At 44.3% G+C, this 15,951-nt stretch overlaps 1 long non-coding RNA gene across 1 annotated transcript; it reads left to right on the top strand.

Moving 5' to 3' along the window:
- The first annotated feature begins 10,391 nt into the window (after window positions 1-10,391).
- LOC133826404 (uncharacterized) lies at window positions 10,392-10,921 on the top strand. The gene is made up of 2 exons (XR_009889131.1): window positions 10,392-10,547; window positions 10,666-10,921. It is a non-coding gene; the product is annotated as an uncharacterized LOC133826404 (long non-coding RNA).
- The last annotated feature ends 5,030 nt before the right edge of the window (window positions 10,922-15,951 follow it).

Below are 15,951 nucleotides of genomic sequence, written 5' to 3'. Positions count from 1 at the left end.
TGTTGTTGTCTCAAGAGGGGAATCTCTTCTTCCTGCCTCTCTAATATGGCTTGCATACTAGTAAGCACTTGTTGACGCGGTTTTTCGCCAACAGTGAATTATGAAAATAGCTGGGAGGGATTAGTGCTTAATGGTAAACCGTAATAAGAAAATGATACTTAAAAACACTAGAATTGAAATATCAAGAACACTCGTCCCTTTTTATGTGGTTCGGAGGTTAAAATCCCCCTAGTCCACGAGTCTGTATTATTACTATTTATCTCTCTCTCTCTATTTTGACAGAGTTTTTGCATTACAGAAAAAACAACCCCCTTTCCCCCTATCCAAGGTCTTAGTATTTATAGAGAAAATCCCTGGATAGGCATTGGGGTCATCACGTGAATCCAAATCCCTCGTGTGACCTGTCTCACACTAATGATAAATATTATAATTTATATTAAGGCATGGTCTAATCATTAGGTAAAACTAATCATGGGTCATTAGGGATAAACGGACATGTGATGTCTAATCATGCACGATTATATTACGTGTCTGGGATTTCAGGGATTTGTGGACATGTAATGTCTGTCCACGCATGTTTATATAACGTATCCAGGTTTATAAAAATCCAGGGAAATGACAGATCTTTAGCATCCCTCGAGCTAAATGTAGCATCCGCTCGTGTCTCAGATGCTATGCTTCATAAGTGTCATTAGCTCGTGCCTATTGCTTTGTATTCATCAGCTCGTGCTATTTACCTGGGGAGTCGCGCTGTCTTTACAGAGGAAATATGAACTTGTGGATCATCTATTACAGTTCTTGGCTAGCTAGCTTTATCCGAGCTGTCTAAAAGACTCATGATGAATTTTAGGACGTACATTTACCCCCAAGTCCCTGCTCGTGTTCTATGACGTCATTTTCTGACTTACACGGCTGGGACTTTTAGACTTCTATCACGATTATCCAGGTTTGCCCATTACTTGAGTACTTGACACGTGGAACGTCGTGATTGGCGTCTGTTCGGGTTTTGAGGATTGCATTAATGGCCTGGCCAAAATTTTGCCACCGTTTCGTCTTTCGAAACACTATCCTCGGATCTTGCACCAGCTTGATCGGATGGTCCACGTCGTTTTATGCCTTTTACGTATAAATAATGTTGGCAATTTCCAGGATTCACCACCTTTCATTCAAAATCTTTCTACATCTTCTCTCTTCTACATTTCCAAACCTTTCTTCCTTCTCAGAAAAATCCAAAAACCATCTGTTGCAAAACCCCTCAGAAACCCAGTTACTCAGGAATTTTCCAGGAACTTTCCCCTGCAAAATCTACTTCTTTTATTGAAGAACACATTGTAAGTCTTTTGGTTTTGAAAAAATATTTTCTTTTACTGGTTTCTGCGTTTTTTTTTTGTTATATCATGCTCATCTGCACTTCACCGTAGTTAATATTATGTTGTTCTCCAAATGTTTTTGGCACATAGGCTTCGACTTAGGTGTATTGAGTAGGTCTTAAAATATCTCTAGAACTGTGATATTCATAAAACTGGGTAATTTTTTGGGTAAACTTGAGCAATTTATGGCAAATTTTAGGAAATACCCATTTAGAATATAGAAGATGAAAAGTTTTTAGGGTTCGAAACCAGGTTGCTTAGGGGTTACGCTTCTTGGGTGGTTTTGCTCTAAACCGCCCCAAGGAGAATAGTGGCCTGATTTCTTGACACACGGATCCCTAAACATCAGGGGTCTGTTGGGAAATCTAGGCACGTAGCATAGGTAGCGCGTGGCATCACGCCGCAAGCTAAGATTACCTCAGCTCGTGCATTAATAGCCTCAGCCTTCCTTCGTGCTTTCTTGCCTTTATAAAAATTCTAGGTTGCCTACTAAGTGATTCATCGTTCTTGTTCACTAGGCGATCTAATGGTGCCCAAGAAGAACATACCCAAGAAGAGTGCAGCCGACTCATCGTCCCAACGAGCCAACAAGGGAAAAAAGGTCGCCTCCGAATCCCTATCCCCTAGTTCAGCCCCGAGGTGGAGGAGGAGGTCGTGGTCGGACTTGATGCATTCTTCGAGGCAGAGAGAATTGTCTCCAAGATCATGACCCAAGGAAGAGTCAACAAGATTATGTTGTCCCACAACATTGAAGTCGGGATTGGCGTCCTCATTGATCGACCTCCATTTGAAGGGGAACGGAGCTGCGCACCACTCCAGGATGACTTTGCGGCCTGGAGTGATAAGCACCTAAAGGCAGGGGCCTTCCTTCCCCTTGATCACTACTTTGCTGACTTCCTTAATTATGTGAAGTTGGCTCCGTTTCAGCTCCCCCCGAACTCGTACTGACTGCTGGCGGGGTTGAAGTACCTTTTCCTGAAGCACGAGTGGGAGGTCCCCACCCTTGCGCATATTCTCTAATTTTTCTGCCTCAAGGCCAGCCTGGATCAACGAGGGCGAGGTGATGGGTTTTATTACTTGACCCAATTCCCGAACTTGCCTGCAGTCATCGAGTTGCCCAGCCATCCCAATGAGTATAAAGATCAATTCTTTATGTCGAATGGGTTTCGCAACTACGAACATCAATACTTCAACCGTCCTCGTAAGTCTTCTTTCCTTTCTTAGCTCGTGAAATTATTCTCTTTGTACCTAGAGTCTTCTCGCGTGTATATTAACTGAGTAGTATCTTCATGCAAGCATTTTTGTGAGGACGACCAAATCTGTGACCCTTGAGGGTCAATATGATACTCTATCGAGGCTTCCGCCTAGCGAGAAGGATTACTGCCAGCTCGTGTCTGATGACACGATGTTGGTGTGTAAGCTAATTACCAAAGGCCAGACTCCGGCCTTGAGAAGAACTCGGGCTAACATCCCCATAGTCCGCAAGCTAGCGCCTATCCCCGAAGTGGGTACTGAAGCTGACGAAGGCGAAGAACAAGAAGAAGACGAGGTACCTCTCGTGCGAAAGAGGCAAGCTCCCATCGGGGGCAGCAGCTGGCCCCTCCGGCCAAGGTAACCGATACCCCTTTAGGGAATTAGATAGGGTTGTCGCCGACCTTAGGCTACTTAGGTTTAACCTAAACCAGCTCGTACATTGTCACCCCAATGATCCCGGCCATAACATAACCTTGCTTCAGCGCGTGGATCACTTAGTGTTATGCCACGACATGGGCCATCCTAAAGGCACTATAGTTGTAGACAATACCCTATCCTTTAGGTCAGCCCTTTTTGAAGAGTACGGGACCAACCTTAGGTCGTGGCCCTCCTTGCTCCAGGGTATCCTTGCCTCTGGACTTAGGCAATATGTAGAGGAGTCCAACCCCGAGAAAGAACCTGAGCCTGAACCTCCCCTAATCCAAGAAGTTGTAGATTTAGGCTCCCCCTCTCCTATAGCGGTTTTGAGGCCAGAGGTCGTGGCAATAGACTCCTCCTCTAGCTCGGAGGGTAGGACTTTTTGTTATATCCTATACATGTATACACATTTTATGTAAATTGATGACTTTGTATGTATATTAACGTCCTTCCCACTCTTTTTTAGGCGAGGAAATGGCCCAACCTGGGGTTTTTGATATCCGCGCGATTTTCCAGGAGAAAAAATCAAGCTCGGGGCCACTCATAAAGAAACCCTGGCCTGCACCAAAGAAGGCACCTCCTGCTGCCGGGACGCCCTCCAAATCCCCGGCTAAGGGGAAAGTTCAGAGCTCGACAGCTGCCACGGTTGCTGCTTAGGAGAAAAGGGGTCCGCTTCCACCTCCTCCTCGATTTCCTTCCACCTCTGCTCGGGATCAGGCAGCACTAGCTGATCCCCCAGCTCTGATTGTCCCCGCCACCACCGTACGCATCCTGGTCAATGCTCAGGACCTGGAGAAGATCCCAAACACCTTTCGGGGGACTATCTATGAGACAGCGAACCATACGGTGGAGCACTTTTACAAGGCCAATCTGAAGGATCTGAGGGTGATCGAGGAGAGGAGCCCAGAGAACGTCATGGAATCCGTGCTGGGGATGAATCTTATAGTAAGCCAACTTTCCTTAGTCAAACATACTTTTTTGATTTTATCCTAGTACGTGTCTAACTTTCTTTCTTACTCTTTGCAGGCGGTCTTGGCTCAACATCGCAGTATAGCTCGGGCCAGGGCCAGGAATGAAGAGCTTCGGGCCGAGCTCCAGACTGCTCAGGCTGCCCTGACCGCTGCGTAGGCCGCCCTCGCAACTGCTCAGCAAAGTGAATTAGGTGCTAAGGCTGCTCTAGCAATGTCTTAAGAGTGCGAGTAGGCTGCAAAGGCTTCCTTGGCTACTCTTCAAGCCGAGCTCGCGGAGGCCAAAACCAAGCAGTTGGAGGCCGAGACTGCTACTAAGGAGGAAAAGGTGGCCTCGATATCCTCCATGGAGAGAATGCTATAACACTGCTGGGCCTTCAACTAGGATGGAAACTTCTCCTTCCTGGCCTCTGAAGTGTGGGATCCCTACCTTGAGAAGTTCAAGGCTCGGATTCAACAAGAGCAGTCCGAGACTGGGGAGGCCTCCACCGCTGGTGAACAGGAGATCGAGGAGGTGACGTCCTCAGAGCGCCCTAGAGGGTCTTAATTTTCTTTTGTCTTTATTCACCTTATATATATATATTTTTGTAAACATTTGTTGTTTTGGCCCGGTGCGAGGTTATTTTCCTCGAGACAATTTATTTATAATTGGAATACCTACTTTTTTATCCACCTGTCTTTTCCTTGATTTTTCTTATGTTTATGACTTGTACATTCAAAATCTTAGGAAATGACTTTTTAGATCGGGATAGATATTTTAATTTTGGTTACAAACAAAATCAATGTTTGATGTATATCCTACCTGTTAAGTATCAGGCCCTGGACCCGGTTATATCCGGGATTTTGAATATTTCAAACTTAGTTCTTGTTAGGTTTTATTGCAATCTCGAGCTTCTAAGGAAGCCATCAGATCTTCAAGTTTGCTAACTTCTAAGTCGTGGGACTGGTCATGTCCAGTATTTTTAATTAAAACTTAGTTCGTGCTAGACTTATTGACACCTCATGTTTTCTTAAAAGAAAACATCGGTTTATCAATTTTACTAATTTCCAAGCTTTGGACCTGGTTGTATCCGGGATTGTTTTGTACTTGGTTATGTCTAGGATTTTTAATTTAAAACTTAGTTCATGCTAGATTTATTGACACCTCGTGTTTTCTTAAAAGAAAACATCGGTTTGTCAATTTTACTAACTTCCAAGTTTTGGACCTGGTTGTATCCAGGATAGTTTTGATCCTTCTCGGGTTATATGCCCCCCAAGTAACCAGAAAGTGAACTTTCTTGGTTGCTTGGAAAAATCTTATCACACGAACTAATACATAAATGAATTATATGAAAGACAAGAAGTACACAATGATTCCTTCATTTCTTAATCAAATGACCTTTATAACTAAGCTTTACATAAACAGGTGGTATCATCATTGATAATATTTCTTTAGGTGCATAGCATTCCAGGTCCACGGGACTGTTTCCCCATTAAGTCGAGCTAACTTGAAGGTTCCCTCATGCAATACCTCCACTATTCGATAGGGTCCTTCCCAGCTCGGACCTAAAGCACCGTCTTTGGGGTCCTTGTTTACCAAAAAGACCCTACGGAGTACCAGGTTGCCCAAACCAAAGATACGCCTCCTAACCTTGGAATTAAAATAACGAGTGATTTTTTTATGGTAATGTGCGAGCTGTAGCTGCGAATCCTCTCATTTTTCATCAATTAGGTCGAGAGATGCACTGAGTAACTCATCATTCCGCTCCTGGTTGAATGTCTGGAGCCTGTGCGTGGTTATCTTTGTTTCGATGGGAAGGATGACCTCACTTCCAAAAGTCAGGGAGAAAGGGGTGTGCCCCGTAGAAGTTCGGTGGGAGGTCTAGTACGCCCATAGCACCTGCGAGAGCTACTCAGGCCAGACTCCCTTGGCCTCGTCTAATCTCTTCTTAAGGCTTGCTTTGAGGGTCTTATTCACGGCCTTGACCTGCTCATTGGCTTGTGGGTAGCCCACCGAAGAGAAACTTTTAATTATGCCATGCCTCTCACAGAACTCGGTGAAGAGATCACTATCAAACTGAGTTCCATTATCCGATACAATCTTCTTGGGCAGTCCAAATCGGCACACAATACTCTTGACTACAAAGTCGAGGACTCTTTTTGAGGTGATTGTTGCCAGGGGCTCAGCTTCTGCCCACTTCGTGAAATAATCAATGGCTACCACCACATAGCGAACTCCTCCTTTTCTTGTGAGTAAAGCTCCTATTAAATCAATTCCCCATATTGCGAATGGGCATGGGGATGAGATCATTTTTAGCTCGAATGGCGGAGCTCAGGCGACTGTGGCGAACCACTGGCATTTGTCGCACTTTCGAACATAGGAGATGGAATCCTTTGATAAAGTAGGCCAATAATATCCCTGCCTTAATATTTTTAAGGCCAAGTTTTTCCCCCCAGCATGATCCCCACAGAAGCCTTCATGCACCTCATGCAAAATAGTTTTGGCCTCCTTTGGAAGAACACATCGTAGAAGAGGCAAGGAATGCCCACGTCGGTACAGTGCCTCATCCATGATTGTATAACTTGGGAGCTTGATAGAGTATCCTCCTCGCGTCTTTTCGTTCATCAGGCAACTTCCCTGTTGTAAGATACTCAACTATGGGGGTCATCCAGGTCGGTCTGGTGTTGATCATCTCGACCTCCATCGTGTTTCCTGCCACGCTTGGGCTTTCCAAGAATTCCACCGGTACTATGTTCAGGGTCTCGGCTTCTTTGGAGGTAGTGAGTCTCGCAAAAGCATCAGCGTTGGCATTCTGCTCACGAGGGATCTGCTCGACGAGGCAATATTTAAATTCTGATAGCTCTTTCTTCACTTTCGCTTTGTAAGCCGCCATCTTGGTTCCCTGCGCTTGGTATTCCCCTGACACTTGGTTTACCACGAGCTGGGAATTGCTATAGCACTGGACGACCCTGGCCTTCAACTCCTTTGCCACTCTAAGCCTGGCCAATAAAGCTTCGTATTCGACGTCGTTGTTGGATGCCTCGAACTCGAACCGTAGCGCAGAGTGGAATCGATGCCCTTCTGGAGAGATCAAAATGATCCCATATTTGTTAGATGAACCATCCACGAAGATTCTCCACAATGCCTATACTGGTTCTCTCAACAACTCCTCATGAAACCTGGTGCACTCAGGCATGAAATCAGTCAAGGCTTGACCTTTGATCGTTGTCCATGGTACGTACAGTATTTTGAATTGGCTGAGTTCGATTGCCCATTTTAAGAGACGTCTCGATGCTTCAGGTTTCTGTAATACCTGTCTTAAAGGTTGGTCAGTCATGACATGGATTGAATAGGATTGGAAATACGGCCTAAGCTTCCTAGAGGCCATAATAAGGCAAAACGCCATCTTTTCCTTTAAGGGATACCGCGATTCAGCTCCGAGAAGTCTTTTGCTTATATAATATACTGGTTTTTGAACCCGGTCTTCTTCCCGGACCAGCACGGCACTGGCTGCATTTTCCGTAACAGCCAAATAAAGGAAAAGAGGCTCCCCCGCCACTGGCTTAATCAATACTGGTGGCTCGGCCAAATGTGTTTTTAGATCGAGAAATGCCTACTCACTCTCCTCAGTCCATTCAAACTTCTTATTTCCTTGGAGTAGGTTATAGAATGGCAGGAACTTGTCAGTGGATTTAGAAATGAACTGATTAAGGGCTGCCACTCTTCCTGTCAGACTCTGGACATCTTTACGCGACCTGGGCGAAGGCACTTCTAATAACAACCTAGTTTTGTTTGGGTTCGCCTCTATGCCCCTTGTGTTGACTATGAATCCCAGAAACTTTCCTGATGCCACTCTGAAAGTACACTTCTGGGGATTTAACCTCATGCTATATCTCCTTAAGATCTCAAAACATTTCTTCAGATCGGGAACATGGTTATCGGCAGTAGGGCTGAGCATCGGTTGGTTTGGGCAGTTTTTTCATATTATTAAATCCAAAATTTGATTTTCGGTCCGAATTGGTGCAATCCAAAAATTGACCGACCAAACCAATTAAAGAAAAAAAACTGACCGTTTTGGACCACGATTTGGTCGGTTAAACCGACCAAACCGAAGTTAATTTTTTTTTTTTAAAATTCCATAATTTTTTAGAAAGTTTCAGTTAAAAAAAAAACTAAAATTTTTGGATTGTTGGAATCCATTTTGGTGCTTGTTTACCCAAAAACGGCTGTTAATGACGTGACAAGGATTTCTCACACGTGGCTGAATCAAGACAAGGAGGTGCTGTTCGATGATCGACAAGCTGCATATTGCTTCACCATACTTCACGATTAGATACGATCAATCTGGTCATATGATTCGGTTTATTTCCTTTAAAAATTGTAATCTTATAATAATTACGTTGATTATTACATCTTTATGACCTTGATACACGGATATTAAGGAAAATTTAAGGCCCATTGGCCCATGTAACCCCCCTTGAGCCTATAAATATGCATGAAAAAGCTCAAGGAAGGGACTTTTGACCTTTTAATCTTTTTCCTGAATACTGAGAAAAAGAGCATACAGTGGGATTATCCTCCAGATAGTTGTATTTCCCCTAAGGCTTGTGAAACTCAAGAACCCTAGTTCTTTTGTCACAGCATTGGGATTCAATATTAATAAATGCACTAAGTGGATGTATGTAACACCCTGGATAGCCAAGACCGCTACACTGTGTACTTATAAAGGTGCAGGACTTGCTAATCAAGTCATTTAATCAAAACGTGTCACTAAACCATAAACATGCTAGGGTTAAAATGGTTTTGGTCTCAAAAGATACATTTCATATATTTAAACATATTTACATATGGGATCTCAGAAAAGAACAGTGTTTAAAGGTTAGTTTACAAAATTTCCAAAATATAGACTACAGGCAAAACAGACATTTATAGCTTTTCTGTTCCTGTTATCCTCACAAGCGTGGCGGCTGAGCAGCTGGTCATGTACATTCCGCTCATAGAGCTCTCCAAGTTAGGGGTGATAAAGTTTTCCCTTGCCTTTACCTGCACCACGTAGCACCCGTGAGCCAAGGCCCAGCAAGAAAACATAATATACATCACAACAATCATAACAAGAGAATAATTCTTTAAGCATGATTAAACACTTAACATTCCACATTAATAGCATAGCATGTAATCGGAATAAAAGATGCGACCAATCATTAATAACAGTCAAATCACATAATAGCTAGGGCCGACAACTTAGGCCGCACCATCTGTTTACCCCACTGACTTCGGCCTGCTTAAACCGAGCTCAGTGCATAATAAGCTGTCCTCGACTACCAGTGGCCGAGCCGTGCCCTGTGCGCAAGTGTAACCTTTGGCACTCTTAGGCCGTTGGTTTACTGTTTACATGGCATAATACCATCCTTTCAAAGCATACATATTAGGGAACCCTTAGTTAGGGGTGCACATTTAACCTGTAAAACCCGAAAACCCGCAAAACCCGCCCGACCCGAACCCGGAGAATCCGTTTTTTCGAAAAAATCGACAAAATCGGGTTTAACCCGACCCGAACCCGAAAAAATCAGGTCGGATTCGGGTTTGCAATATATGTACTATCGGGTTCGGGTGTAACCCGAAACCTGACTGAATTTTTTTTTAAAATAAAAAATAAAATAAAAATAAATATAATCAAAATCTGAATTGAAACAATTGAATTTAACCCTAAACTTTACCCGACCCTCTTTTTTTTTTGTTCTTCTCCTTCGTTTCAATCAAGCGGCAGCCCAGCCCCAGCCTCCCTCGTCGTCCTCCTTCGGTTCAAGCTTCAGCAGAGCAGCACCATCATCAACATCAAGCACGGGCCACGGCAGCCTGAGCTGAGCCTCCCTCTTGGTTCAAGCTTCAGCACGGCAACAACAGCAAGGAGGAGAGAAGAAGAGAAGCCGAGTGCCAGCCACTGCCTTGCCTGCCGCCGACCCAACCCTTCGAGACGAGCCCGGAGCCTCCCTCGCCTCGCCTCCCTCAGCTCTCACACGGCGGCACCACCGGCCACCACCAGCGGCGCAACACGCCTCGCCTCGGTCCGGTAAGCACAGTACATAATACATATTTACATTTAGTATATATATGTATATATATAATATATATATGTTAGGATAGGCAGTTTCGGTTAAGTTAATTGTTAGAATTTTATAATTCAGAATCAGATTTTATATATATATGTATATATATATAAGTAGGCAGGCAGGTTTCGGGTCACCATTAAGTTAGAATTCTTTCATATAATTCAAATTATGAGATTAAGAAATCATTAACTTAATATAATTCAAATTTATATGTTAGTTAACATATATATGTACTGTTAAACCATTAAGAAATGCTCTAATATATCATTAACTTAACATATATATATATATACTCTAATAAAACTTGATGTGAAGAAGAAGAAGAAGAAGAAGAGATTAATGGGTCTTTCGAAGCCTTCTTTGCTCTTTGTTTTGGTTCTTTTTGTTGTTCTTGCTTCAGAGAAATCATTGGCTGTTCAAGCTAGGTTTCTTTCCACTACTCAACAAAGTAAGTAATTTCACAAACAACCCTTTTTTATTTCTCTTTTCTGAATAGATTTTACATATATATATATACATGTATTAAAATTTAATTTTGATAAAAATTATGAACTTTTTTTTCTTAGGATATGCGAATGTTTTTGCAACTTTGGGACTTGTTTGCAAGTGTTGTTGTGATGGCCCCAAGGGAGAATGCACAAGTAGCTGGACCAACTCTTGCTCTAAAATCCAATGCCTTCCTTGGAAACAAAATTATCAATGAAAATTTTCTCTTTTTGTTTTTGTGATGTTGTACATGTATATATATATAATATCTATACGATAATATATATAAGTACCAGTATACTTACTGGGCAATTAAAGGTTATTATTACATAGAAACTTTAAGTAAATTAATTTTTATATTCTTTTGGCAAATATCAGAAACAATCGCACATAGTACTACTGAAACTGCTAAAAAAATGATATTTTTGAAAGAAAAAAAATAGTATTTTTGAAAAAAAATGGCAATTTTGAAAAAAAATGGCTTTTTTGCAAATCTGGGCTTTTCGGCCCAAAATCAGAAATGGCCCATCAAACCCGAAATTACACCCGAACCCGAACCCGACTGAACCCGAACCCGAAAAAATCCGAAAATTTCGGATCGGTTTCGGTACCATTTTTCGTAACCCGAAACCCGCAAAACCCGAACCCAATGAACCCGAAACCCGAAAATCCGACCCGTGTGCACCCCTACCCTTAGTCCCATCACAAATACACAATCGGGTGCAGTTTTCTTTCCTTTGGCTTCCAAGTGTACTAGCTACGAGCAATGCTCCTTGAGCGCGATCTGATCCCCGAACCCTAGCTTAGCACCTAGTCACAACCAAGATAAAGGATACTATCAAAAATCTTAAAAGAGCTTCTAGACAAAGTTCTAGTCTCTGGAACATTGAACTTCACCAAACATGGTAAAAGATTCAATCCCGAGCACCCTAGGTTAAATTCCCAAGCCTTAAATCTCAAAATCCCAAAAGCTCTTAAGGGCCGCGGCATTAGCCACCCATGCCGTGGCATGGCCCCAACCAGAGGTCTCCCATTTCCCAAAAACAGACACGGGCCGCTACCCTACTCAAGCCATGCCGCGGCCCGCCCTCCTTCCTCAGCACTCATTAGCTTCGAAGGGTCGCGGCTCACCAAGAACTATGCTGCGGCCCGACCCCTTCGAACCCAGAAAAACCTCCATTTTTGACTCTCAAACCTCATGCAAACTCATCCAAAACTACCCCAATTCCACAACCCAACTATCCAAAATCTTCCCCAAGATTCCAGCAACATAACCCAGCTGAAGCCTAGACTAGAAACCCATCAAAAACCTATTTCAATCACTGAAACTATCAAACTCAAGAACACAAAACCCAGCCATGGAAACACTATAATTCAGCCATTAAACCTTGAATTCAAGCTAACCTCAACTGCAGAACCAATCCTCCAAGAGCTTTCTGGGCTAACTTCCAAGGTTCTAGCCTCAATTTAATCTTCAAATCCAAAAACCCAAAAACCACTTAGAACACACTCAAAATCACAGAATTTCAACCACAGAAAATGGGATTCAATGCTTACCTCAACCTTGATTAAGTTCCTTTGACAATCCTTGAGCTAATCCTCTAAATCCCAGCTTTAATCTTCAGAATTCCAGCCACAATTCTATGTTCAATTGTTTTTTCCTTTTAGAGAGAAAGAGAGAAGGAGGGAGAGGGTCGGTCTATTTTATGTTCTATTGTTTTCTAAGATTTTCTTAAGTCTATCCTTAAGCAATTAAGCTAAACCCAAAGCTCGGGGTACCAGAAACTTCCCCGAGGGCAAAATGGTAAAATTCCCCAATATTCCCACCTAGACTTCCTAACCTCAAATATATCTCCAATTATTTATTTTCATAACCCGGTAACCTAAATAACCACCCGATACCTGAGATACCCCTTGACTTGTCCAAAGTCAAACATTAGGCCCCGTTGTGACTTTCCCGCTATCTAGCTCCCTAGGATCACCTCAAGTCGCCCGCTGCAGATTTACCCACATAATAATGTGGTTCTCACAAGTATAACATTTAACCACATTTATATTCATATAATCATACAAGCATGGTTATCATGTATTCATGCATTAAATCAATAAGTTCACACATACACCAATTATGCCCTCCTAGCACACTAATCAAGGCCCTTAAGCCATATTAGTGATTTTGGGTCATTACAACGTAGGTCATTACCATTCATTGGGGCCGAACCACTATAAATCATCTATGTCTATTCTTTACCATTAGATTAAACTCTTGGTTATTATCTCATTTCTTGTCGTATTATTGACTCCGTGTCATTGGCCAAATCGAGGGTCAACATTCTGGTGCTTTCATTGAGAGATTGATCAAGAAGCTGTAAGAGAATCTAATGGCAAAGACATCTAAGAAAGCTGGACCGGCCGCTGGCGCTGCATCATCTCAACCTCCTCCTCCAAATGTGGCAGAGAATGAACCACATTTAGAGTTTGAAGAGGAGGAGTTGGATACGGAAACACTGAGGGCAACACTGGGGGTTTTGCAGGATGAGTTGGCCAATCTGAGGGCAAATCAGGAGAACGCAGTGGAGACAATGGCATTGTAGCAAAGAGAAATTGAACGTCAGTGCCAGGAGCTGAGTGAGGGGCAGGCAGACATGGACCATCGGCAAAGGGATGCCATGGTCGCTCTTGAAGCAGCCATTCAATTGGCTCGAGGACAGGCTACACCGACCTCTCAACCGGATCAGCCACCGAGCGCACCACCATAACGGGCTCCCAACCCTAGTCCTCCACTCCAGCCAGCAAGCCCTCAGAGGCCGGAGTAGCCACCTGTGGCTCAGGACGATGTCCCAATTCAGGATCCTGAGCAACAACCTTCATCTCAAGCTGGTCGAGGCAATCCCATGCGCTAGAGGCAGAATAGGGCTGGGCAGCCGCCCCGCAGCCCTAGACGCTCGGGGGATGAAAAGCCAAATCCATCGAGCAGGGGACAACATCCTTCTACCAACAGAAGGAACAACGAGTTAGGCTCTATGGTTAGGGCCCCCCCACAACATAATAATGCATGGGGACCCAACGACCAGCGCAGGCCTCCCCCTGACACTCGGGAAATTCCAGCCCGAGGAGGAAATAGCGTGAACAGCCAGTCATGTCGTAGTCGGCCCCAGTTTTGAGACGGCTACGATTATAATGAAGCCGATTCTGGTAGAGGGAATGCTGGTCGGAGGAATTAGGAAAGAGGTGGAGGCAGAAGCCCTCCACCTAGAGAGAATAGGCCAGCTAGCCATAACGTTGGGGGGTAACCCAAGCAGCATAACGTCTTTGATCGGCTAGGGGTTAGCGAGCAGAGACGCAGGGATGATGACTTAAGGGACGTACTCAATGACCGCCGTGAGAGGCACGATGAGTACACTCCCCTGGCACCGATCGCCCCAGCGATCTCGGAAGCAGTTCAGGCTTAGATTGATGCTCCGAACCAGGCAGTACAATAGCTGGTCGGGGGACAAACGTCCCACATAGAGTACGATCGGAGAAAGGGCACTCCATTTGTGCAAAGAATTGCTGTGGCTGAAACCCCCAGTAAATTTAAGATGCCGACACTGCCAAACTTTGATGGGTACGGAGACCCAGTATCTCACGTCAACAAATTTGAGATACAAATGGATATACAAAAAGTGTCAGAAGATGCTCGCTGCAGGATCTTCCCCGCGATACTATCTGACATCGCCCAGGAGTGGTTCTTTAAGTTCCCTCCTGCTAGTATAGTATCCTAGGAGATATTCGTGAAGGAATTTTACGGACAATTATATGCGGGTCGTGTACACCCCACAGAGGCCAACCAGCTGGTTGAGATACGCTAGAAGGAGGGAGAGCCCTTGAAGGAGTATGTCCAATGCTTTATGCGAGCAATAGCTGGAGTCAAGATAGTGGGTGATGAAGGCAAGATGATGGCTCTAACTGCTGGGGTTAGGCGCCACTCCCCCCTCTGGAGTGGCCTAAGAAGAATGGGGTAAGAAGTACCCAGGAGTTTTTGGATCGAGCTGATCGATATATCAAGCTCGAGGATGCGATTGCCAATGAGGGGAAATCACCAACGAAGGACAAGGGGCCAAAGGAAGAACCCGCCAAGGCCGCCAATGGGTCAGAGAAACCCAATGGCAATGGCAAGGGCAACGGGAATGGAAATGGTAGGAATGGTGGAAAACGGGCAAACAATGAGCCGCTGACCTCTGACAATAAGCACCCCAAAGGCAATTGATATGAACCGAGATTCACCAACTACACGACCCTTGTCGAAAGTCGAGCAGAAGTCTACCAGCTCTAACATGCCTTATAAGAGACCCACGCCTATAAGGAAGGATATCTCTAAGAGAGATACGACGAAATTCTGTCATTTTCACAATGACTACGGGCACGACACTAACGAATGCAATCAGTTGAAAGACAAAATTGAGTTCCTGATTAGGCAGGGACATCTAAGGAGATATGTGCGAGCTGTAGGAGGGTCTCAGCGAGAGGCTCAAGGTGGCAACGAGCAGGCGCCTGCATGCCAGTGCTCGCCACCTTTACAGCCAGCTCCTGTGGTAGGCACTTTACTCACCATCTACGACATTCGCCACACCTTGCAGGGGACAGTGGGAAGGCAAGGGAACGTACGCTCGAACCCTATGCCACGACCAGGACATCGAGATGATGAGTGTGGAGGATCGATCACCAAAGAAGGCTCAAATAGAGGAGGAATTAATAACCTTCTCTAAAGACGATGCCCAACACGTACGATTCCCACACTCTAATTCGCTAGTCGTGGACATGCAAATTGCCAACATGATGGTGAAGAGGGTGTTGATTGACACAGGAAGCTCGGTCAACATCCCATACAAGTCTTCACTGGAGAGAATGAAACTATCCATCAAGGACCTGAAGCCATGTAACCAAACCATCTATGGTTTTTCCGGCGAAGGGCTCGCCCCAACTTGGTCGATTAGGCTTCCAGTTACCACATGAACTGTGCCTGCTAACAGGACGTTACTCACTACTTTCATAGTAGTTGATTGTCCTTCAACATATAATGTTGTAATTGGGAGGCCAATTCTGGTCGACCTGCGAGCCGTCACTTCAATATGGTACCTTGCCATGAAATTCCCAACAAACGCAGGGGTAGGATGCGTGTTGGGAAATCAGCGGGAAGCAAGAGAGTGCTACAACACCTTGATAACTAAGGTGAAGAAAGGTGTATCAAGGGAGGTTCCCGGAAAAGAGTTGCAAATGGCAGTTGATGTACAAACCCAATTAGGTGATAATGTTACCAAATAGGGTGTTGCCCAAAGTGAGGATAGAGACTTAGATCCTCGCTTTGGGGATTTTGAGGAAGAAAT

This window comes from Humulus lupulus, chromosome 1 (genome assembly GCF_963169125.1).
Source record: "Humulus lupulus chromosome 1, drHumLupu1.1, whole genome shotgun sequence".
NCBI lineage: Eukaryota > Viridiplantae > Streptophyta > Magnoliopsida > Rosales > Cannabaceae > Humulus > Humulus lupulus.
This window is presented reverse-complemented; position numbering and strand designations above follow the sequence as displayed.